Here is a 25,964-nt window from a genome sequence, read left to right on the forward strand (position 1 = left end):
TTTTGTGAGTCTAATACAAGTAAATTGTTTACTTGTTTTGTCTCCAACAAGTCTATCTTAGAGTTGTGTACTCTAAAATTTGCTCAACAATTGGTATCAGAGCGGGACGGTCAGTGACTGATTCTGCGGGAGTTTCTTTGAGTCGTGAAGAGTTTGTCTCTACAAGTTTGCATATTTAGATCAAGCTTGTTCGGTACTGCCGGAATTCTGCCGACACGATGGGTGATCTTCACGTAGTTGGAGGAATCACGAAGCTCAACAACAAAAATTACAACACGTGGGCGACATGCATGGAGTCTTATCTGCAAGGTCAAGATCTTTGGGATGTCGTCGGGGGCAACGATGTTGCACAACCACGAGAAGACAGTAGCGACGCTTTGCGTAAGTGGAAGATCAAAGCAGGTAAAGCCATGTTTGCCCTGAAGACAACAATTGAAGAAGAAATGTTGGAGCACATAAGGAAAGCCAAAACACCAAAGGAAGCATGGGACACCTTTGCAACACTCTTTTCAAAAAGGAATGACACAAGACTACAACTTCTTGAGAACGAGCTGCTATCCGTTGCACAACGTGACATGACGATTGCTCAGTACTTCCACAAGGTAAAGTCCATATGCCGTGAAATTTCTGATTTAGATCCTACTGCTGCTATTGTGGAGTCTAGGATAAAAAGGATAATTATCCATGGTCTGAGACCCGAATACCGAGGCTTCGTTGCTGCTGTACAAGGGTGGCCTACTCAACCATCACTTGTTGAGTTTGAAAATTTGCTTGCCGATCAAGAAGCTATGGCTAAGCAAATGGGAGGGGTCTCGTTAAAAGGAGAGGAGGAAGCGCTCTACTCCAACAAAAGTAAAGGCAACTTCAAGCAACACTTTGGTAATGGATCTAAAAGAGATGGTGACAAGGCGAAAAGTCATCAAGGAGAAGGAAGTTCTCGGCCAGGGGGAGCTTCAAAGTTTCACGGCAACCGTGGTCAATCCAAGAATACTAAAAGATTCGAAGGTAAATGCTACAACTGCGGAAAGAAGGGCCACATGGCGAAAGATTGTTGGTCCAACAAAAGGCCCGCTGAGAGTAATACTGCTACTTCCAACTCAAAGGAGAAAAGTGAGGATGATTGGGACGCGGAAGCATCTCTTGCTATAGAGGAAGAGGAGATAGCTCTCACTGTGACGTCACCTGAAAGGATTGACTACAAGAATGATTGGATTATCGACTCAGGCTGCTCAAATCACATGACATGTGATAAGGAGAAGCTGCAGAACCTGACTGAGTACAAAGGCAATCGTGTGGTGGTGACTGCCAACAACTCAAGGTTACCGATAACCCACATCGGTAAGACAGTAGTAGCACCACGATACAATTCTAATGAAGTGCCGCTTCAAGATGTCTACCATGTTCCAGGCATGAAGAAGAATCTGTTTTCAGTAGCACAACTGACATCATCAGGCCACTATGTCCTATTCAGTCCAAGAGATGTGAAGGTGTATCGAGACCTCAAGATCTCAGGGATGCCGACAATGGAGGGACGACGACTAGAGTCAGTCTACGTAATGTCAGCAGAGTCTGCATATGTAGACAAGACAAGAAAGAACGAGACAGCAGATTTATGGCATATGAGATTGGGCCACGTTAGCTATCACAAGCTAAGCGTGATGATCAAGAAGTCAATGCTCAAGGGTCTGCCTCAGCTTGATGTGAGAACAGATACGGTCTGTGCAGGATGTCAATATGGTAAAGCGCATCAACTACCATATGAGGAATCCAAGTTCAAAGCAAAAGCACCGCTAGAGTTAATCCATTCTGATGTGTTCGGGCCTGTTAAGCAACCATCGATTAGCGGGATGCGATACATGGTGACGTTCATTGATGACTTCTCCAGGTATGTGTGGGTTTTCTTTATGAAAGAAAAATCCGACACATTTTCAAAGTTTAAAGAGTTTAGAGAAATAGTTGAAGGAGAAGTGGGAAAGAAGATTATTTGTCTACGCACAGATAATGGAGGAGAATATACCTCGAATGAATTCTGCCAATATCTACGAGAGTCTCGCATACGTCATCAATTCACATGTGCCAACACGCCACAACATAATGGAGTAGCAGAGAGAAAGAACCGGCATCTTGCAGAGATATGTCGAAGCATGCTGCATGCCAAGAATGTGCCTGGAAGGTTTTGGGTTGAAGCCATGAGAACTGCAGCCCATGTGATCAACAAACTTCCTCAACCAAGGTTAGAATTTATTTCACCATTCGAGAAACTGTGGGATATGAAACCTACAGTCAGTTACTTTCGAGTATTCGGTTGTGTGTGCTACATATTTGTTCCAAGTCATCTACGTAGCAAGTTTGACAAGAAGGCAATCAGATGTATCTTTGTGGGATACGACAACCAGAGAAAAGGGTGGAAGTGTTGTGACCCTACAAATGGAAGGTGCTACACATCACGAGATGTGGTGTTCGATGAAGCATCATCTTGGTGGTCCCCAGAAAAGGAGGTGTTACCAGACTCGAGAGAAATTGAAGATAAGCTGCAACAAAAGTTGGGGGAGCAAATTGTTCCAATCCGACCGAGTTCAAATGAGCATGAAGATTTTCCTGACGATGACGATGACGAGCAAGAAGTTACTCAAAATCCTTGGCAAACTGGTGTACATCAACAAACACTAGAAGAAGTTAGACCTAGTGAAGTGGAAATACCAACTCCACAGTCACAACTCAGAAGGTCAACAAGAGTACGGAAGCAAAATCCCAAATACGCCAACGCAGCCATAGCAGAAGAAACAGTTGAACCTGAAACATTTGAAGAAGCATCACAGAGTTCCGAATGGGTTAAAGCTATGGGAGAAGAAATCACTGCACTTGAGCAAAATCAGACTTGGGATCTAGTGCCAAAGCCAAGAGATGTGAAACCCATATCCTGCAAATGGGTGTATAAGATAAAGCGTCGTCCTGATGGGTCGGTCGAGAGGTACAAGGCTCGGTTGGTGGCTCGAGGTTTCTCTCAGCAATACGGACTAGATTATGATGAAACGTTTAGTCCAGTGGCAAAGCTTGTGACCGTACGAGTCCTACTTGCACTTGCGGCCAACAAAGATTGGAACCTGTACCAGATGGATGTGAAGAATGCATTTCTGCATGGGGAGTTAGATCGGGAAATCTACATGACTCAACCAATGGGATTTGAGAACGAAGTCCATCCCGAGTATGTGTGCAAGCTGAAAAAGGCACTTTACGGATTGAAGCAAGCACCAAGAGCATGGTACGGTAAGATTGCAGAATTTCTCTCTCGAAGTGGTTATTCAGTGACCCATGCAGATCCTAGTTTATTTGTCAAAGCTAATGGAGGAAAATTAGCTATCGTGTTGGTATACGTGGATGATCTAATCATCACTGGTGATGATTGTTGCGTAGATACAGCTGCACCAAAATGGATTCAGCTGCATCCTCAACTTGTGATACTCGCAAGTGCACGAGCCGTTCGGTAGTATAGCGTATGTAAGTGCGAGGTCGATCCCACGAGGATTGGTGATTGAATGATTCAATTCATTTTCCCTACACAAAACAGAAATGAAAAAGAAGGGAAATAAATAAAACAAGGAAGAAAGAAAATAACTAACTCAAGCAGATAAGTTCCCAAGTTCAATTAGATTAACGGATTGATTCTAGCTAATGTATGATTAAGCCATGGTGTGTGGTCATAACCTTGTGTTCCTAATTCCCTAATTTGATCATTTGTTGTCTAACCTAAAATTAAGCATTAGGAACCCATTAAGCATAGAAGAACAATTTAAACAACCAAGCATGTATCTAATCCCTGTTGTCGAATGTCCATACATACTCTTCCTATTCATAGTTCAATTCGAATTAAAGCATGGTGTATACTCTTAATTCAAACCAAGATAGCTAACATGCAAGCCTTAATGGTGATCAATCATTCAAACTAGCATATTAACTTATAAGCATAATGAATAAGAACATGAACCATAATTGAAACTTGGAAACTAATCAAACTTGAGACTAAAGAAAAGAGTTTACATAATGAAAATTAAGTAGAACTTGGAAAAACTTAAGGAGAATTTCAGCACAAAGATCTCATTATAACAATTGAAAACTAGAAAGAGAAACTAAGAGAATTTGAGGGAGAGAAGGGAAGGGAGCTCTAGAGAAGTGTTTGAGAGCTCCCCCCCTTGGGGTGTGTTTACAAGCTTAGAGAACTTCCCTATTTATAGGCATAGGGGAAGTGAAAATCTGAATTCAATATGGCTAATGCATACAACACTTGTTTTATAAAATCTGAAATGGTTGATGCACTTGTATTAGAAAATCTAAATTGGGTGATGCACTTGTATTAGAAAATCTTGAATTGGTTGATGCACTTCACCAATAGATCCCACCAGCAGCCCTAGCTCATCTTCATGCCACCATGACCAAGCTTCCAACCAGAAATGATAGCTCATACCTAGCTCACCATGACCAAGCATCCAACCAGCACATGCTGAGGTCAGCATGACCAGAAACGTCAAGGGCTTACAACTTGGGCTTCTCTTAATCAAATTAGGACTTTAAGCATTCGAAATTGAAGTTCAGAATGTCTTCTTTCCAGCCATATGTTATTTGGGCCAATCCAAGGTCGGAGGAAGAAGTTAAGGCCGAAACAAATTGCTAACTCATTTTCTGCGCTGATAAGATCCATCCTGAGCATGGTTCTGTGTTTGCTAGGTAACGGACTCCAGATTTATCCAATGGGGTTGAATTTTGGATATGTTATAGTACACACCAATTGGAACAACTGTCATGAAGAATGTGGCCTCATTCGAGCTATGTAGGTTGTTGAAACAAAGCTTGCAATATGACCTACGGAACTGGACTGGCAGGGGGCTGTAGCCAAAATGAGTTTGTCTTTAAGCTCTTCATCCATTCATCCAAATTAGGCCTTAACATGCTTGAATTGCATGAATTATGCTCTCTAAAGCCATCATTATTACATAAAGCTCAATGAACTGAAAAATAAACACAAAAAGGATTAAAAGCACAAGTTTAACTCAAAAACATAACCAAATCATAAGCTATAAGGGTACAAAATGATATACAATTATGAACCGATCAAATACCCCCAAACCTAGATTTTGCTAGTCCTCGAGCAAAACAACACAAAACAAAGTTAAAAACAAAACAAGAAGTTAACTAGACCACTTTCGTAGGTAACTCGATTGCATTGAGCGTATGCAACAAGCCTTTAAACCTCTAGGCATCCCTAGTAGGAGGAGTTGTGTCTCCTGAGGGTTTAACAGAAACGATACCCACAAACGTTTTTCTAACTCTACAAAACAAAATGGTTAGAAAACTTAATAGATTTGTTAGTCCTTAAGCAAAAAAAAAAACAAAAACCAAAACAAAAATAATTACAAAAACAAAAACAAAAATAAAAGAAATAAAAATAAAACTCAAAACAATCTTTCCGAACATTTTCTGAAGAGAAATGACTCATGCACATGACTCAAAAGTTTAAAAGCTCAATTTTAGACATTATTTACAAGGCGGCAAAGTTCAAAACATAACATGTTCAAAGTGTATTAGTGTGATAGCCAAATGCAACAAATTCCCCAATCTTAGTTTTCACACAATTTCAAAAATCATACCAAGCACAAATGCAACTTCAAATTTCACCGAAGTTGTCCTCTCACAAATGAATCACTCAGAAGAGGGCTACAATGCAACACTCAATTATAAACATGAGATTAGAGTTAAATCATAAGGGACTTAACTCAAAATAGGAAGATGAAGAACTTGCATTAATATGATCTCAAGAAGGATGCCAAACACTTAAAAGTAGAAAAATGGATGCAATTCAACCACATGACATTTAAGATCAATTTAGGTCTTTAGTATAGGTTGTAATGGGGCCAAGGGTGTAAGGTGAGTAAGAAATGAAAGGTATGGATAATACAAAGTCCAAGGAACTCGCAATGTAAGAGCATAAAATAATTGTTTACAAGACTTCGAATCATCACGATTAGATTTTTTTTTCTTTTACATGATCAAAACTCCTTATACCTTCATTTACATTGATTCAAACTCCTTTCCAAACACCAAATTATTTTGAAGGCCCAAAAATGAATTTTCAAACAACCGCCACTTAATCACAACTTTCTCTTTTCTTTTCTTTTCTTTCACCAATTGAGTGAATTTTTTTTTTTTTTTTTATGTAATATCCCTTCCCAAACTTAGCATGAAAAACACATCCGAATTAGAGCTCATGAGTTCCTTAGAAAGGTAAATTCTTGTTTTTCGGGCTAAGGCGAGGAAATATAATTGGTAAAATGAAAGAAAAGGTTTACATGTAGGCTCAAAATGGTTAACAATGGAAAATCATGCTTAAGCATGCATAAGGTTAGCTTGAAAGGCACAAACGATCCAAAGAGGGCCTTAATATCACTTCTTAAATGTCATGAAATCAAATTGCATAAGAATGAATGACTTTTAAGTGTTCAACCAAATCAATGAATAATGAGATCAAACAACAACTTTGATGACAAGAAAATAAGAGTATGTATATAACACTCATGAATTGAAGTACAAGGCTCAAAAGCTCACTTTATATAGTTGGTTAAATAAGTCTAATTTATGATTCATACAATTCTTTAGATCATGCAAATCCTTTAATTGGAAAATTATGAAACAAATGGCAAGTGCAAAGAAGGTTTCGAACATGTCATGCTAGAACGATGCCAAATTAATTATTATTTTTTACAATAAAAATTTACAAGGAAAAAAATAAATAATAAATAAAATTCAATTTTTTATTTAAGTCATGCAATATTTATCACAATCTCATCAAATGTGTTCAGAAAGTGAATAAAATCAAAATCAAAATAAAATAAAAATAAAAATAAAAATAAAAGCAAGACTTAAACAAAATAAAGTAAAAATAAAAACAAGCAAATAAAAAAAAAAAAATTAAATTAAGGAAAAACCAATTTTACATGCTAAACTCCAATACCCCCAAACCTAGAAATGAACATTGTCCTCAATGTTTAAAAATTAGGAACAAGCAATGTCATAACAAGAAATGAAAGGTACTAAAGTAAATATAAACCACAAAAAAAAATAAAAAAAACACAAATAAAATAAAATAATTACAAAACAAACAAACAAATAAACAAAAAAGAAAAAAAAATGAAACAGTAAAACACTCGAAACAGAAAGCCCTAAACAGACAAAACAGTAAGCCCTAAACAGACAGTCTTACGCAAACCAAAACCCAAACAATTGAAAGCCCAACCCAAAAGAAAGTTAGCCCACCTTGAAACCTAACAACGGTGAAAACCTAACCCACAATGAAATCTGAAGCCCACACGTTTGTTATTATTTTTATTTATTTATTTATTTTTATTATTATTATTTTTTTATAAAAAAAAACGTGCAATGGGAGCGCAAAGAGTGTGATTTCTGAAAGGGAAGAGCGTGGTCCCTGATGCCTTGGTTCCTGGGAAGTCACGGGTGAAAGGGGTGAGGGACGTGTCGCCGCGCAGAAGCAGCTGTCACATCCCCCAAGCCAGAATTATTGGCTTCTTGGGTGAAGCGGGACGACTTTTTCACTAGAAGGTGGTGAAAGGTGAAAATGCAATTAAGGGGGGTTGGGAAACGGGTGCGGCGACATATAGAGATAAGCCGTAAGGGCCGCACAGAACTCAGAACCGCAGCGGCTAGGGTTTAGCAGACTAAGTCTATAAAAGGTAAAAAGAAAGGGTAAAAAAAACACAAACTCAGAAACACACAAAAGAGAAAAGAAAGAAAGAAGAAAAGAGAGTGAGAAATCAAATGGCCTCTAACTACCCATTTTCGTTGGATCTCAACCTAGCTCCACCGACTCAGACACGAGGCCAAGCAGCGGCACCAATATGGATGCCCTACTTTGCTTCCGCACGGGGGCCTGTGACAGTAACTGACTCAATACTCCTGGACAACGATGTTGCCATTGGAGTGGCTAGAAATTTAGTGACTCCTAAAGATATACGTGTTCTGGGGACAAGGGATGATAACCGGGTCGTGAGCGATGCCCTGGCACTGAGCGTGCAGAGTACAGCAACAGTCGCAAGTTTGGGTCATCGCCTACTTGCGAAGTCCCATGAGGTAGAGGTGCTGAAAGGTCAGTTGGCGGCGGAGCGAAGTATGGTTGAGGAGTGTCAGACTGCTATAAAAAGCTTGAAAAGGGAGAGGTCAAGGATAGTGGAGGTGAATCGACACCAGCTAGAAGTATTGCGGGACGAGAATAGAAACCTATCAAAGATGGTAGAGTTGTACTCTCGCGACATGCGAAAACAGTTGGAAGACCTAGACCGACCGGGTAAACGCAAACAAGCAGATCGCGAGAGTAGTTACTGATCGGTTCATAATTGTATATTATTTCTTACCCTTCTAGCTTATGATTTGGTTATGTTTTTGAGTTAAACTTGTGCTTTTAATCCTTTTTGTGTTTATCTTTCAGTTAATTGAGCTTTAGGTAACAATGATGGCTTTGGAGAACATAATTCATGCAATTCAAGCATGTTAAGGCCTAATTTGGATGAATTGATGAAGAGCTTAAAGACAAATTCATTATGGCTACAGCCCCCTGCCAGTCCAGTTCCGTAGGTCATATTGCAAGCTTTGTTTCAGCAACCTACATAGCTCGGATGAGGCCACATTCTTCATGCAAGTTGCTCCAATTGGTGTGTACTATAACATATCCAGAATTCAGCCCCATTGGATAAATCTGGAGTCCGTTACCTAGCAAACACAGAACCATGCTCAGGATGGATCTTATCAGCGCGGAAAATGAGTTAGCAATTTGTTTCGGCCTTAACTTCTTCCTCCGACCTTGGATTGGCCCAAATAACATATGGCTGGAAAGAAGACATTCTGAACTTCAATTTAGAGTGCTTAAAGTCCTAATTTGATTAAGAGAAGCCCAAGTTGTAAGCCCTTGAAGTTGCTGGTCATGCTGACCTCAGCATGTGCTGGTTGGATGCTTGGTCATGGTGAGCTAGGTATGAGCTATCATTTCTGGTTGGAAGCTTGGTCATGGTGACATGAAGATGAGCTAGGGCTGCTGGTGGGATTTAGTGGTGAAGTGCATCAACCAATTCAAGATTTTCTAATACAAGTGCATCACCCATTTCAGATTTTCTAATACAAGTGCATCAACCATTTCAGATTTTATAATTCAAGTGTTGTATGCATTAGTCTTATTGAATTCTGATTTTCACTTCCCCTAGGCCTATAAATAGGGAAGTTCTCTAAGCTTGTAATAACACCCCAAGGGGGGGGGAGCTCTCAAACACTTCTCTAGAGCTCCCTTTCCTTCTCTCCCTCAAATTCTCTTAGTTTCCCTTTGTAGTTCTCAATTGTTGTAATAAGATCATTCTATTAAATTTTCTTTGTACTAAATATCAAACACTTTTCCTTTCTCTTCTTCTAATTCTCTAAAGCTTTCAAACACATGTTCTTCCAAAATCCTCAAAGTTCTCAAACATCTCTCTACTTCCCTTCTCTTCCAAAAGTCTCCATGTCTCAAACACTTCACAAACACATTTCTCTTCCTTCCCTAAGTTCTCAAATTCTCCAAGTTCACAAACATCCTCCAAGTTCTCAACCACTCTCTTCCAAATTCTCAAAGTTCCTAAACACTCTCTTCCAAAATCCACAAAGCTCTCAAAACACCTCTCTACTTTCTTCTCCAAATCCTCCAAGTTCTCAAACACTCTCTTCCAAATTCCCCATGTCTTAAACACATTCCCTTCCAAAATCCTCAAAGCTCTCAAACACATGTTCTTCCAAAATTCTCTAAAGTTCCCAAACACTTTCTTCTCCCTCCTCAAAGTTCTCAAACACTTCCTTTCTTCCTCAAAGTTCTCTTAGTTTCCTTAATGTTTTCTTAGTTGTAATTTATTTTTCTTTGTTATGTAAATTCTTTTATTAAGTTTTCAAGTTGAATTAGTTTCCAAGTTTCAATTATGGTTTTTGTTCTTATTCATTATGCTTATAAGTTAATATGCTAGTTTGAATGATTGATCACCATTTAGGCTTGCATGTTAGCTATCTTGGTTTGAATTAAGAGTATACACCATGCTTTAATTCGAATTGAACTATGAATAGGAAGAGTATGTATGGACATTCGACAACAGGGATTAGATACATACTTGGTTGTTTAAAATGTTCTTCTATGCTTAATGGGTTCCTAATGCTTAATTTTAGGTTAGACAACAAATGATCAAATTAGGGAATTAGGAACACAAGGTTATGACCACACACCATGGCTTAATCATACTTTAGCTAGAATCAATCCATTAATCTAAATTGAACTTGGGAACTTATTTGCTTGAGTTACTTATTTCTTTCTTCCTTGTTTTATGTTCTTTGTTTTTGTTTCTATTTTGTGTAGGGAAACTAAATTGGATCATTCAATCACCAATCCTCGTGGGATCGACCTCGCACTTACATACGCTATACTACCGAACGGCTCGTGCACTTGCGAGTATCACAAGTTGAGGATGCAACTGAATCCATTTTGGTGCAGCTGTATCTACGCAACAGTTACGCTCAAGCTAAGATTGCGATCTTTGGGAGCTCAAGTGATGAGCCCCAAGAAGCTGTGCGTGAAGCCCCGGAAGAGGACAGCCAGAGGGCCAAACTCAAAGCTCCAATGGTCGAGACACCAAGCACCGAGAAGAAATGATTTCCTACTGCATTATTGTTGTTTTTATTTTATTTTGTTGTTTTTGTATTTTCGTTATTTTGTTTTGAAAATAAAATAGTAAAGTTGCGGAAGAAAAAAAAAAAAAAAAAAAAAAAAAAAAAAAAAAAAAACGGAAAAGAAAGCACGCTTCCCAAACTTAAATCAAATAAAGACGACAAACGGAAAAGAAAGCACAGTTCCCTAACTAAAATAAAATAAAGATGACAGCCGAAAGGAAAAAGCAAAAACACAAAGCTCTAGAAAATGATAGTAACGGGCAAAAACATAAAACACCAGAAAACACGGAAAAAAGAAAAGTAAAGTGAAAGTAAAGGTGCTCCCCCTTGAAGCGATTAGGTCGAGCATGCCCGGGAAATCCGAAATGGTGTTGGCTTTCTCTCATCAGCGTATGTCTATTTAAACCACACCTCTGCAAGCGGATGATACCCAGCATTTCTTCCTGCAAACTCAAGGAAAAACATCAAAAAATTCAGAAGCAAAACAAATGGCATCCTCATGCACTCACCTTGATGATCTCAACCTTGAGCTCTCACTTGCACCACCGAATGCCCAGACAAGGGCTCCTCCAAACACTGTCTTTCCAAACTCTTCATATCATCACGGCACGGCCTCAAACTTTGCTGAGGCAGTACCGAACTTTTCTGAGGCACTGTCGAACAGAGCAGTGCTGCTAGGAGGCATGATTAGCAGCAAGCTCACTCCGACAGATCATCTGCATGTGGCACAGAGATCTGATAAGGCAGCAGTAGAGGAGTCCCACAATTTAACTGTGCTCCACGCGGTCTCCGTTACCAATTTGGGCATGCGATTATTGGCGAGGACAAGGGAGTGTGCCGCGATGAGCGAGGAAATAGCTTCCTTGAAGGCTATGGTGGCGGACTTGCAGAAGCGGCTCTACTGTGCCAATCAGCACGTGGAAGCACTGCAGAGAAAAAATGAGGACCATGTGGAGCTGCTGCAGATTCTACAAGTGCGAGAAAATAGAGGCAAGCCATGATGATGATGGAGATGAAGAAGATGAAGAAGATGATGAAGAAGATGATGATGAAGATGATGATGATGATGTTTTTTATTTTTATTGTTTTTTTATTTTTATTTTTATTGTTTTGTTTTTATGCAATGTTTGAAATAAAAATGTGTTTTAACACTCAGAAATAAACTAACTAACCATACCACGTAAATAAATAAATAAACTAACATAACAACACAAAAACAGAAACAAAACAAAAACAAAGACTCAACAGAAAAGAAAACAAAGAAAATAAAAAAAACTTAATTTAAAAACACACAATATACAAGCAACTCACGGATGACCAGTTAAGGGCCTCAGAAAACACAGCCAGGGGATCCGGGAAGGTTGGAGGGGTCACAATGGTCCCGCTTAAAACCCAAACTTCTTAGACACCGAAGGTGTCGCCTAAAGAACTCCTAGACACTGTATTGACGAAAGTGCTCACTGGAGTTACCATAAGTCAGCTCATATGAAAAATAAATTTAAAAAAAAAAAATATATATTCTCGTAAGAAAAAGAAACAAAAACAAATTAAGATAACATGAAACAACAAACCATAAACGAAAATGAACTAAGTACTCTAAACAAACTCAAACAAACGATATAAATTATTGTACTAAAAGAAACAAACCAAGAAACCAAAAAACAAACAGCACTTTCTATCACCTATTTATCACCATTTGGACAGATTCGTTTCTATGTTTTTCAGCTTCGACCTCTGTTCAGTTTTTAGGCTATAACTTTCCAACCGTAAGTCCAACTTTTAAGTTCTTTATATGGTTGGATTCAGCATAGAAAAACAAAGAACTCAACGCGGACCAAAAGGCAAAAACAACTACGGAAATAAACAGAATTCAAAGAAGAGAAAGGATTGAAATGCTCCCCCTTGAAGCGATTAGGTCGAGCATGGATGCACTTGGAGGTCGCGACTTCTCCCACTGCTCCACACTTCCCATTCTTATGATTGAGGTTGCCATCTCTCTCCATTTATTATTGAGCTATAATAAATTGCTAAAACAAACATAGAAAACTTGAAATAGAATTAAAAGGATTAGGAAATAAAAACTAAAATGAAAAGGAAAATCAACACACATCCAATTCCATGTTTCAAAGCAACAAGCACCAATGGGTTGTGTAAGCTGGGACTTAAACCCAGTTCTCTTGCTTGTTGGGCAATTGTCCTTTTCTGTTGGACTACAAACACAACTTGTCCATTAACGTCATTAACTTTAAAACTTGAAATTGATCAGTTAAGAAAATAAAATAAAATAGGAAAGCCAAATAGAATCAAACAATGTTACCGCTCCCCGGCAACGGCGCCAAAAACTTGTTGCGTAGATACAGCTGCACCAAAATGAATTCAGCTGCATCCTCAACTTGTGATACTCGCAAGTGCACGAGCCGTTTGGTAGTATAGCGTATGTAAGTGCGAGGTCGATCCCACGAGGATTGGTGATTGAATGATTCAATTCATTTTCCCTACACAAAACAGAAATGAAAAAGAAGGGAAATAAATAAAACAAGGAAGAAAGAAAATAACTAACTCAAGCAGATAAGTTCCCAAGTTCAATTAGATTAACGGATTGATTCTAGCTAATGTATAATTAAGTCATGGTGTGTGGTCATAACCTTGTGTTCCTAATTCCCTAATTTGATCATTTGTTGTCTAACCTAAAATTAAGCATTAGGAACCCATTAAGCATAGAAGAACAATTTAAACAACCAAGCATGTATCTAATCCCTGTTGTCGAATGTCCATACATACTCTTCCTATTCATAGTTCAATTCGAATTAAAGCATGGTGTATACTCTTAATTCAAACCAAGATAGCTAACATGCAAGCCTTAATGGTGATCAATCATTCAAACTAGCATATTAACTTATAAGCATAATGAATAAGAACATGAACCATAATTGAAACTTGGAAACTAATCAAACTTGAGACTAAAGAAAAGAGTTTACATAATGAAAATTAAGTAGAACTTGGAAAAACTTAAGGAGAATTTCAGCACAAAGATCTCATTATAACAATTGAAAACTAGAAAGAGAAACTAAGAGAATTTGAGGGAGAGAAGGGAAGGGAGCTCTAGAGAAGTGTTTGAGAGCTCCCCCCCTTGGGGTGTGTTTACAAGCTTAGAGAACTTCCCTATTTATAGGCCTAGGGGAAGTGAAAATCTGAATTCAATATGGCTAATGCATACAACACTTGTTTTTTAAAATCTGAAATGGTTGATGCACTTGTATTAGAAAATCTAAATTGGGTGATGCACTTGTATTAGAAAATCTTGAATTGGTTGATGCACTTCACCAATAGATCCCACCAGCAGCCCTAGCTCATCTTCATGTCACCATGACCAAGCTTCCAACCAGAAATGATAGCTCATACCTAGCTCACCATGACCAAGCATCCAACCAGCACATGCTGAGGTCAGCATGACCAGCAACTTCAAGGGCTTACAACTTGGGCTTCTCTTAATCAAATTAGGACTTTAAGCACTCGAAATTGAAGTTCAGAATGTCTTATTTCCAGCCATATGTTATTTGGGCCAATCCAAGGTCGGAGGAAGAAGTTAAGGCCGAAACAAATTGCTAACTCATTTTCCGCGCTGATAAGATCCATCCTGAGCATGGTTCTGTGTTTGCTAGGTAACGGACTCCAGATTTATCCAATGGGGCTGAATTTTGGATATGTTATAGTACACACCAATTGGAACAACGTTCATGAAGAATGTGGCCTCATTCGAGCTATGTAGGTTGTTGAAACAAAGCTTGCAATATGACCTACGGAACTGGACTGGCAGGGGGCTGTAGCCAAAATGAGTTTGTCTTTAAGCTCTTCATCCATTCATCCAAATTAGGCCTTAACATGCTTGAATTGCATGAATTATGCTCTCTAAAGCCATCATTATTACCTAAAGCTCAATGAACTGAAAAATAAACACAAAAAGGATTAAAAGCACAAGTTTAACTCAAAAACATAACCAAATAATAAGCTATAAGGGTACAAAATGATATACAATTATGAACCGATCAAATACCCCCAAACCTAGATTTTGCTAGTCCTCGAGCAAAACAACACAAAACAAAGTTAAAAACAAAACAAGAAGTTAACTAGACCACTTTCGTAGGTAACTCGATTGCATTGAGCGTATGCAACAAGCCTTTAAACCTCTAGGCATCCCTAGTAGGAGGAGTTGTGTCTCCTGAGGGTTTAACAGAAACGATACCCACAAACGTTTTTCTAACTCTACAAAACAAAATGGTTAGAAAACTTAATAGATTTGTTAGTCCTTAAGCAAAAACAAAAACAAAAACCAAAACAAAAATAATTACAAAAACAAAAACAAAAATAAAAGAAATAAAAATAAAACTCAAAACAATCTTTCCGAACATTTTCTGAAGAGAAATGACTCATGCACATGACTCAAAAGTTTAAAAGCTCAATTTTAGACATTATTTACAAGGCGGCAAAGTTCAAAACATAACATGTTCAAAGTGTATTAGTGTGATAGCCAAATGCAACAAATTCCCCAATCTTAGTTTTCACACAATTTCAAAAATCATACCAAGCACAAATGCAACTTCAAATTTCACCGAAGTTGTCCTCTCACAAATGAATCACTCAGAAGAGGGCTACAATGCAACACTCAATTATAAACATGAGATTAGAGTTAAATCATAAGGGACTTAACTCAAAATAGGAAGATGAAGAACTTGCATTAATATGATCTCAAGAAGGATGCCAAACACTTAAAAGTAGAAAAATGGATGCAATTCAACCACATGACATTTAAGATCAATTTAGGTCTTTAGTATAGGTTGTAATGGGGCCAAGGGTGTAAGGTGAGTAAGAAATGAAAGGTATGGATAATACAAAGTCCAAGGAACTCTTACATTACATCCCCAAGAATACAACTATCGACTTTTTGTCGAAGTAACACTCCAATTCCCTAGAAAAGCAAACTCAAACTTGTGCATGAACTCTTTCTTAAACTACTTTTAAATGTAATGTATAAAATGCTATAGAAGACTAATTATCGAGGAATGCATTGAATCAAGAATGCTAATGGGACCTTTTCTATTTATAAACATGCCATACCTGTTGGTACTAAGTGAAGGTACACGCACGTACCCAACAAGCATTTCACTCACTTACACGGCAAAAGAGAATGGACTTGTGTTCTAGTATGTAAGGCATCTTTTCAAATATATTTAATATATTTAATTGTAATTTTTCAGAAAAGTTTAAACAACATGTCAAATACCTTTTGGGCATAAGACATGGCCTGATGCCATCGTTTAATAGAGCAACAATCCGAATATTTTCAATTTTAAAATAATTTCCATTCACAATGACTTAAAAAATAAAATTTTAAATTTTAAATACATTATTTTCTAACATATCTTTGCATGTAAGATTTTGGTATTGTGTAGATGTAAGCAACTTCCTTAGATAAATCCCATCTATTAGGAATAACCCGCGTGACTTTTGTTTTCAATTTAGATAAATTGACCATACATGTGTAGATGTAAGCAACTTCCTTAAACACGGTTGACGAGTGAACCCAAGCTTTCCAAATTTCTGCTAATACCAATATTATCCTATACACATTCGGTAAATTTTCAAGTAATATGTTGAGACTGGGGAGAAAGGCACGAAAATGACACCAAGTCCAAAAATGAATTTACCCATCAAAATAAAACAAGAAAAAAGGGTTGAGAAATTTGAGGACCAGATGAGAACTGTGATTTTGGATAGTTTTTATTTATTTATTAAAGCTTGGTTTTTAGTTTTGGGGTTACAAAAAGCTTGGTTTTTACAATCCAAACTTGTCTTCCATAACAATTTCACAAATCTTAGATGAAAATTTATTTATTATAGGCTTCATTCAGTATCTTTTTTTTCTCCTTAAAAAGACAAATTGAGATTTAAGATGGGGGTGTTTTCATTTGATAGGGTGTAGTTGTATAGAGATGCAGAATTATAAGGCAGAAGACAAAGCCTTCTGGAAATCCAATGACAAAACAAGAGAAGAGAAAGCTTTACCAGCAGAAGCAATTAAGTGGGAAAAAGAAACCAGAAGTTGCAAACCAAATTCCTAGTTTCCAAAACAGTAAAGTGGTGGTTGAATTGTGATGAACAGAATCAACGCAAAGGCACCAAAAATTTGTAGACACAGTTAGCTCAAATTCCATAAAACTCATTGCCACCTGCATCGTTCTCTGTTTTCCATGTTGGATTCAAACCCACAGATTTCGAATGTAAGAAGAAAAATTTAAAGGTCTACTGCCAAGAAATATAAGGAAGCAAGGAGCCATTTGCTTCATGAATTGTTGACAGAAATTGGCTCCTGTATGCTAACAAAAACTCAATTGCATCATTTTGCACTCGCACTCCCCTCTTCTGTGCCCTCTTTTTTCTAGTCTTAAGATTGAATAAATCAAGCCAAAGGAGAAAATGAGAATTTAAAATCATTACCCTTCAGGTTATATACTGAAGAGCTCGATTTGGTACGATATATAGTCCAAGACCCCTTGTACACATTTTGAAACTAAGAAAAGCATATGCAAGTAGACTTAATGTGAGAAAATTCGTGGACCTCCTTTATGAAGTTTTACACACCTAACGAATTAAGGCAAATAGGATTTTGACAAGTAAAAGAATTAAATCATATATCCACGATGAAAGTTAAACAAAAGTCTAAACTTTCATAGACGTTTCTGGCTTGCTTGTAATTCATAATTTCCACCTAAACTTAAGACTCCCTTAAAAGATTAAAAAAAATTTATGAAGAATGATGTAAATACTCAGAGAGGATTTATATAATAGCAGTCTAGTAATATATAATCAGTCTTGTAGAGGACTGAGCAGCTGCCCGATGAACAACACCGCTCCAGTCATTTCCTCTCTGATAAAAAACAAGAATGGGTGATCTGCCACAAAGTCTATCTTCTTCCTAGGCTTATATAGCATCGACCCTGCCTTCTTTACAAAAGCTGTAACAGCTGCAGCTTCCGTTCCTTCTTCATTAACTTCAATGACCGCTCCCTGGAGAATATCTGAAACAAAAGGGTCCTCACCCGGAGGCGATTCCACCATCTCTGTCAAGTTGCCTCCTTTATATGGATCAAAAAGGAAGGGAAGCTCCAAACCTAACTGCTTGAGAATGTCACAAACTTTAAACCTAGAAGTAATCTTAAACTTTGGGATTCTAAAGTCACCCACTTCAACATCGCAACGTGGAATATGGCGATCTAAGAAGCCAGGCTCAGAACAAACTCTCTCAACAAGAGCAGGTAGCCCATCCTTTTCATCTGGAAGAAACAAGCACATGCAAAAACGCCGCTGCTCATCCTTTCCTCGTTTGTATGGGAGTTTCAATACTTTGAAGCCGTCAAAGGCCTTTATAAAGTGGTCGTTGCGGCTAGTCATGAAGGGTGCCTTTATATTTGATCTACCATTGAGAAGGTGGAAGACATAGTCCTTCGTTTTTGAGCCATCAAACGGATCTTCATCCCAAGCTCCTTTGAAGTATAATGCATTTGCCAAGATGAGCCTTGTTGAGCTATTAACTGTCCCTGAAGGAAGAACCTCTGTAATAAGGCCCTTAGTCTCTTTTGCAGCCCATGAGTTGACTTCAGTTCTGGCTTCTTCGGCCTTGTTCTGGAAATCGACTTGCTTTGGAACCCCCTTGTAAGAAGTATCCACCACCTCTTTGAAAGAAGGCTTGAAAGGGAGAGACTTGTCGATCCAAAGGCCATTCGCAAAGGACAAGCACGGACCGCCGCTGGGGGAGCCGTTGGCAAACACCAGAGGGACGAGATTGGAGGCGAGGGAGTTGAGTTCGGCGGTGGACTTAGACTTTAGGAAAGAGAGCAGCTCGTCTTGGGTTGCACCCTTTGTACCAGCTGCCGTCAGGCTTAGCAAAGTATGAATGGACAGCGGCGAGTACACCATGTTCTTCCCGTTGGCTTTAGTTTGAAACAGGTGCTTCGTCATTCTTAGGCCGACGTCGGTTTGGTTGCGCACTGATTCTCGAAGGTCTATTGTTCCCGGAACCACAGAGGTGCTTAGAGTTCTGATGTTGTTGTAATTGTTGTTGTGGATGGAGGTGAAACGAGGAGGGGGCAGAGGACATCGTGTCTTGAAGAAGGAAGACAGCGTCATGCTTCGTGCGTGTCGAATCGCTATGAGAGACGCCATTGCTATGACAGATGTAGCTCTGATTAAACCCTAGAACACTATTTTAAGTCTGCAGCGCGTAACTACTATATAGCCAAAGAAAAGAAAAAATAGGAAAGAAGAACAGAACACTCGGCCTTTTCTAGAAGTTCAATTACTTGTTGTACAAGGATACGTACTCTACTGCCAAATTTATATTATATTATCTGAATAAGGTTATAAAATTATCAAGGTTGTTTGCATAAGGATTGTTACTGAATTAAACTCCAAAAAGAGTCCTATTTTATGTGCAAAAGGGAACGTTGTGGTTAGAGTTTTGTATTTCAATTGGATAATAAAACTGCTGAATTGATTGAATTGAATATAATAATATAAGAATATCATTCCACCGACTTGTTTCTTAATCTCAATACATGAGGTTTAATAATGCGCTACAAAAAGAAAGATTATTAATTTGGAGATTCGATTCTAATAAATGAAAGGAAATAATCTTACTTCTTATTCATTTGATTTGGTGCAATGCAAGCTTATATTAGCTGTAATACAAATATGATAGAGAAAGATACAGAGTACTGCCTAAACAACTCCTTCCTTTTCTTCTTCCTTCAAGCGGGCAATCTGCATGGCTTAGACATTTCATCCTCGTCCTTATCAGCGAACTAGTTGAGCCCCTACCATATACGACTTCTTTGGACCTTTCTTGAAATTCTCCACAAACTCGAACGTCTTCTTGAAGTTGGTGAAACGTTTCTCTTTCTCTTCATTGCTCGAGTAAACACGCTTGTACTCTATTATCCAATCCCCGAATGCTTGAGCAACGTTTGCAAGATTTTCCTCCATGACGATACTGATGTTGCAGGGGAAGTGGCTTCAGACATTGCCTCCTCCGAGTTCCCGACCAATAGTAATAATGCTAGGAACAATAATATGACAAAGTTTCTTTGATAAAATCTCATTGCTAAACCCTATATTCTCTACTGACAAAATAAAGAGACAGCTACAGAGAAAGGCATACGTGGGAATGGATCAAAAAGGTGAACAAGTATCTGAAATGTGGTTCAAAAAGGTGGGTCTAATCCCCACCTGGATTTCTTTAGAGAAAACACTAGGGACAAATTTTCCTTCTTACTCTAAGTAGCTTAAATGTCAAAGGACACATCTTACTCTAAGTAGCTTAAATCACTACAGCCACCGGAACAATTACTAATGATCTCATTTAGCCAAAAACAGACGACATCAAATGTACAAGAATTAACTTTAACATGGACTACTAACTTAGGACCTCCTTTATGAAGTTTTACACACCTAACAAACTAGGCCAAAAGAGAATTTTGACAAGTAAAAGAATTAAATCATAAGTCCTCCTTGAAACCACATCAAATCGAAGATAGATAATAATTAAACAAAAATCTTAACTGAATTGACTCATCAGAATTTTAATCCAAAGAGAAATAAACAAAAAGAGGACATATTTATTAATACTAGTCTAGAAGAGGATTGAGCAGCTGCCCAATGAACAACACAGCTCCAGTCATTTCCTCTCTGATCAAAAATAGGAATGGGTGATCTGCCACAAAGTCTACAGGTGGTTCATATTCACCTAAACACATACCCATATTATCCCAAACTGAAACAGCGGCAGCTTCCGTTCCTTCTTCATTAACTTCGATAACGGCTACCTGACTCATTTTGGATTCAAAAGGGCCCTCACCCAGAGGTGATTCCACCATCTCTTCAACTGAGGAAGGAAGCTCCAAACCTAACTGCTTGAGAATGTTACAAACTTTAAACCTAGAAGTAATCTTAAACTTTGGGATTCTAAAGTCACCCACTTTAACATCGTAATGCGGAATATGGCGATCTAAGAAGCCAGGCTCAGAACAAACTCTCTCAACCAGAGCAGGTAGCCCATCCTTTTCATCTGGAAGAAACAAGCACATGCAAAAACGCCGCTGCTCATCCTTTCCTCGTTTGTATGGGAGTTTCAATACTTTGAAGCCGTCAAAGGCCTTTATAAACTGTCTGTTGTGGCTAGTCATGAAGGGTGCCTTTATATTTGATGTACCATTGAGAAGGTGGAAGACATAGTCCTTTGTTTTTGAGTTATCAAACGGATCATCATCCCAAGCTCCTTTGAAGTATAATGCATTTGCAAAGATGATCCTTGTTAAGCTGTCAACTTCCCCAGGACGAAGAACCTCTTCAATAACGCCCTTAGTCTTCTTTGCAGCCCATAAATTGAATTTAGTTCTGATTTCTTCAGCCTTGTTCTGAAAATCGGCTTGCTTTGGTACCACCTTGTAAAAAGCATCCACTATTTCCTTGAAAGAGGGCTTGAGAGGGAGAGACATGTCGACCAAAAGGGCATTCGCGAAGGACAGGCAGGGACCGCCGCTTGGGGAACAGTGAGCAAACAGGATAGGGGCGAGATTGGAGGAGAGGGAGTTGAGTTCTGTGGTGGACTTGGACTTTAGGAAAGAGAGCCATTCGTCTTGGGTTGAACCCTTAGTGGCGGCTGCTATCACGCTCAGCACGACATGGATGGACAGCGGGGAGCACACCGTATTCTTCTCCTTGGCTTCAGTCAACAACAGGTGCTTCGTGATTCTTAATCCAACGTCGGTTTGGTTGCGTACCGATTCTTGGAGGTCCATTGTTGCTGGAAACACAAAGGCTGTGTGGTTAGAGTTTGTCAAACAAAGTAGGGCAAATATTCAAATAATGCTCATCTATGCTCATATTATTATTTCAATATGGAGGTATTTATACAAATACAAAGATGTATTAACTCTAAATAACATTGAAAATATATCTATATTAGAATAGGAAATAAATCTCTATTACAATAAGACTAAATAATAATTAGCAAGTAACTAAATCCTAACATAATAAGGAATAAAAAATTCTAACTAAGAACTCGTCAACAATGATGTTATTGTGAATGGAGGTAAAACGAGAGTAAACGTCCTATAAGTTTTGATTTGTTTAATATTTTTATAGGCGCAATAAGCTGTACAGATGCGCTCCTGTGAGGCTGTGAGGAGGATATTCTTCTTATAAACCCTAATATAGAGGGTAAATCACGCGATAGCGAAGATCTAACCCAAACGGAATCAAACCCCAAAGAAAACATGGAGTATATTTTTTATTTGTATATATGAGTATATATTGTGGACCCTAGCTCGATGGGTAAGATTTCTTTGGTTATACGTACGGTTTCATTAAATTCTTTTTGGTTTTTTTACATATAAACCGACACCGACTGAATTTTTTTTTTTTTGGGGGGGGAAGAAATTTAACCCTAGCTAATACTCTCTAAGTCTGCAGCGTTGTTCCAACAAAAAAAAAAAAAAACAGTCTGCAGCGTTGTTATCTAACTTAGGGCTCTTATAGCCAAAAAAAGAAAAACGCTCAGCCTTTTGTAGAAGTATCCCTTACTTGCGGAACAAGATTACTCTGCTACCAAATTCTATTGTTTTGGTGGCTTAAAAATTATAATTAGTACGAAATGTGCTCCAAGCATTCCTAATAAATTGTCTTAAAAGATCCTCATATAATCAGGTAATTAATACAAGTCATAATTTGGAACAAAGAATATATATTTTTTATTATATAAAAGCGATATTATGTTTTAATCTAATCTAAAGTACAGGGAGGGGAATTCGAACTCGGATGCAGAGTGGGGAGCACATCCGCTCCAGTCACCTTGGCTAAGCCTGTGTTTGCTAGGAACAAAAAATACGAAGTAATTTTTTTAATATACCCTAAATGTTTTAAGAAAAAATATATATTATTCTTTTGCAAGACGTACCTTAGAAAATTCTATGAGAGATGAACAATAACATTATTGTTATAAAAGGAATGTGGAGATCATAGAAATATAAAGAATGTGCTCTTAAGTCAACAAGTGAATTTAGATATTCCTACCTCCAATATTAGAGATTTCTGCTCACTTAAGAACCTAAAAATAAGGAGCTCAGAGGAGCTTTTTAATCTAACGATACATATAGTTATTAGTCTTAACCTTAATTCATACTCATTGTTTTACTTAAATAACAATCTTAAATTTTCAAAACAAAGAAAAAGAAAAAAAGAATACACGTTCAAGGCTTGTCTTCCTTCCTCGCAACAATCTTCACCTCCTCGTTCCCTTCTTCTCTCTCGCTCTCTCTGTCTCATTGTAGGCATAACCAAGCTTTTTAAAGCCAACTTCTTAGTTGGGTTTGTTGATTAACTTGATTTTAAAATGTTACTCTGGATTTTTTTTTTCTTCAAAAAATCTTGTTTATTGAAAAGCCAGTGAACCCTGCATACACTGCTGCACTTCAAGTTGAAGAAAAAAAAAAACAAAAAACAAAGGAAAAAAGAACAAAACGCTCGGCCTTTTCTAGAAGAGCTATTACTTGTTGTACAAGGATACGTACTCTACTGCCAAATTTATATTATATTATTTGACAAGTGAATAAGGTTATAAAATTATCAAGGTTGCTTGCATAAAGATTGTTACTGAATTAAACTCCAAAAAGAGTCCTATTTTATGTGCAGAAGGGATGGTTGTGGTTAGAGTTATGAACTGTCCAAATTCATTAGGAGCGACCCACCGCCGCACCCCTACTTCTCAACTAATGATACAATTATATAACCTACCTTCAAGGTTTTGAGATCCAATTTTTGGGGTGGGTTAATTTGTAGGATTGGGTTAATCAGAAGTATGAGGTAGGGTGCTGGAGGCCATTTTTTTTTTTTCTTGAGCTTTTTAGATTTAGATCTAAAAAGATTAGAAGCGGGAACATGTCACCTTAATTTTTCGTAGTTGGAGTACTGTTGACTAGGCACAATCATGATTTTATTTGGGTTATTGTTACAAGATTCCTTGAAAGATGCTCAATTTATTGGTGGATATGTTATTAGGTGTAGATACAAGTGGAATTATTGATAATAATTATTATGACATCAAAAGTGAATAATTATAATTGTGTGGATTGAGTAATTGTGAGGTGCAACATTTGTGTGGGTATGAGTTAGATTAATGAAATGGGAAGTGATGTTACTGTTTGAGATTCTTGCAGATGTGAGATAAAGTTCTTGTAGTGGTTTTGATGTTGAAATTTATTTGGAGATTCCCTTAAGTTTTAATATATATGTGAATAATGATCGTGTGATTATCGAGAAGTGTTGTATAGGACCATTAAAGTTTGTGGTGTGATGATAGAAGAATCCATCGAAATGGATTAGGTTAATGGAATGATACGGTTGATCTACTAATTGTGTATTGGAGAGTTTTATTCATAAGCTTTGCGATAGAACCACTTTGTTTGTTGTAATGATTCACCTAGACAATTTTGTATGGTCTTTATATATAGGTATTGAAATGATAGAATGGAGATAATTGATATTGAAATTGATTATGGAAACTTTGTACTGGACAATTGGATGAACAATTTGATGGTATTCATGGAATAAGTAGGCTTTGAAATATGTATGAGGATCATTGAGTATTGGAAATTAAGGTTTTTGTTGGATACGTTGAAGGACTTTGAGTTGTAAATAGAATTGTGCGAATTTAGATGAGTCCTCACAACTAAGTTGGATTCTACTAACTTGTTGAAAATTTAAGATTCAAAATGATAATTAATGCCAGGAACAAATATGGGAGTTTTTTAGATAGAGATTTTCTATTTAAACCTCGCAATTCTCTTTGTTCACCCCAATACTTAAATTATTAAGCTGTAAGTTTTATTATTGTGTAAAAAGACAAAAAAGGTCATCCAACTTAATAATTAACCCTAGTACATCTATGCACACACCCTACACCCCACACCCCACACACCCCACCACTCTTCATAGTAAGTTTTAGAAAAATACAAACTCCTCTACATCCTATTGCCAGATTACTCTTCTCTTTTAAAGACGTAGAAAATTGACGAGCCTACCTCTTTAAATATGCGTGGGAGTTGATGGAAAGGCTTGTTGATTATCAACTCAACAATACCCAAGTGTTGGAATTCCAGTTACAGTTCCTGGAGAGAGGTAAAGTTGTTCTCTTTCTCTAGAAAGTATTAAATTTCGGGTTTGGGGTTCTATTTGTTTGTGTTTTTTTTTGCTGGGAACAAAGAAAATTGTGGGGTTTAAATAGAAAATTTCTTTTATTTATTTATTTATTTATTTCAATTTGGGGTGTATTTAAGGGTAGTTTGGGAAGATAGTGGGGTTTTCTTAGAAATTGTGAAAATTTAAATTAAAAGATGGGGTGAACTTAGAACATGGGGTGAACTAAGAGAAGTGTGGGGTTTAAATAGAAAATCTTTTTTTTTATCAGACCGAATATGAAAGTTGGAAAGTATGACAATGTACATTCTTTTGTGTTTGAGAATTGGAGTTTGGCCTCAAGAAGAAATATTTTTGGTATGACAAATTTCGAGGACGAAATTTCCTTTAAGGAGGGTGGATTGTGAGACCCTGATATTTTGAGGAGCTAATATAGGTTAGTTTTAAGAGAATTTTGTGGATGGAAAATATTGGAGTTAAGAGCAATGGCGGACCCAGGAATTTTTATAGGGCTAGGCTAAATAATTTTTTTTTTTAGAGGAGATATATTATAAGTTTTTTTTTCTCATGAAACAAAAATGTAAATAAAATTTTATAAATCAAACAAAGTCACATTACAAGCAAATATAAGATCCGAGTTCATAAAGTTTCTCATGAATTGAAGTATCAACATTAGATGCAGAAGGTGTATCCTTATTATCGTTACCACTTTTTTTGAAGAATGAATAAATAGTTTTTCCTCTTTTTGCTGGTTTATTATCATCATGTGACATGATATCCTAACAAGAAATACCAAACACCAAAAATCATATATGCTAATTAATAATTCAAGTTGCAAAAATAAAACATATATCAACAATCTCCAAAAAAATTCACCCAAACCCTAAATCATAAAAACTTAACAACAACAATTAAAATTGGAAATTAAATATATAAAAAAAGAGAAAAACTTACCAAGATTGAAGAACCCATTGAAGATA

At 37.4% G+C, this 25,964-nt stretch overlaps 3 pseudogenes; 1 reads left to right on the forward strand and 2 right to left on the reverse strand.

Annotated features, from left to right (window-relative positions):
• Positions 1-218: 218 nt before the first annotated feature.
• LOC148294408 (uncharacterized) lies at positions 219-3,243 on the forward strand (annotated as a pseudogene).
• Positions 3,244-17,601: 14,358 nt separating this feature from the next.
• On the reverse strand, positions 17,602-18,957 carry LOC110744368 (serpin-ZX pseudogene; annotated as a pseudogene).
• Positions 18,958-20,417: 1,460 nt separating this feature from the next.
• LOC110744364 (serpin-ZX pseudogene) lies at positions 20,418-21,590 on the reverse strand (annotated as a pseudogene).
• Between the last annotated feature and the right edge of the window lie 4,374 nt (positions 21,591-25,964).

Source organism: Prunus avium, chromosome 5 (genome assembly GCF_965620075.1).
Source record: "Prunus avium chromosome 5, drPruAviu1.hap1.1, whole genome shotgun sequence".
NCBI classification, from domain to species: Eukaryota; Viridiplantae; Streptophyta; class Magnoliopsida; order Rosales; family Rosaceae; genus Prunus; species Prunus avium.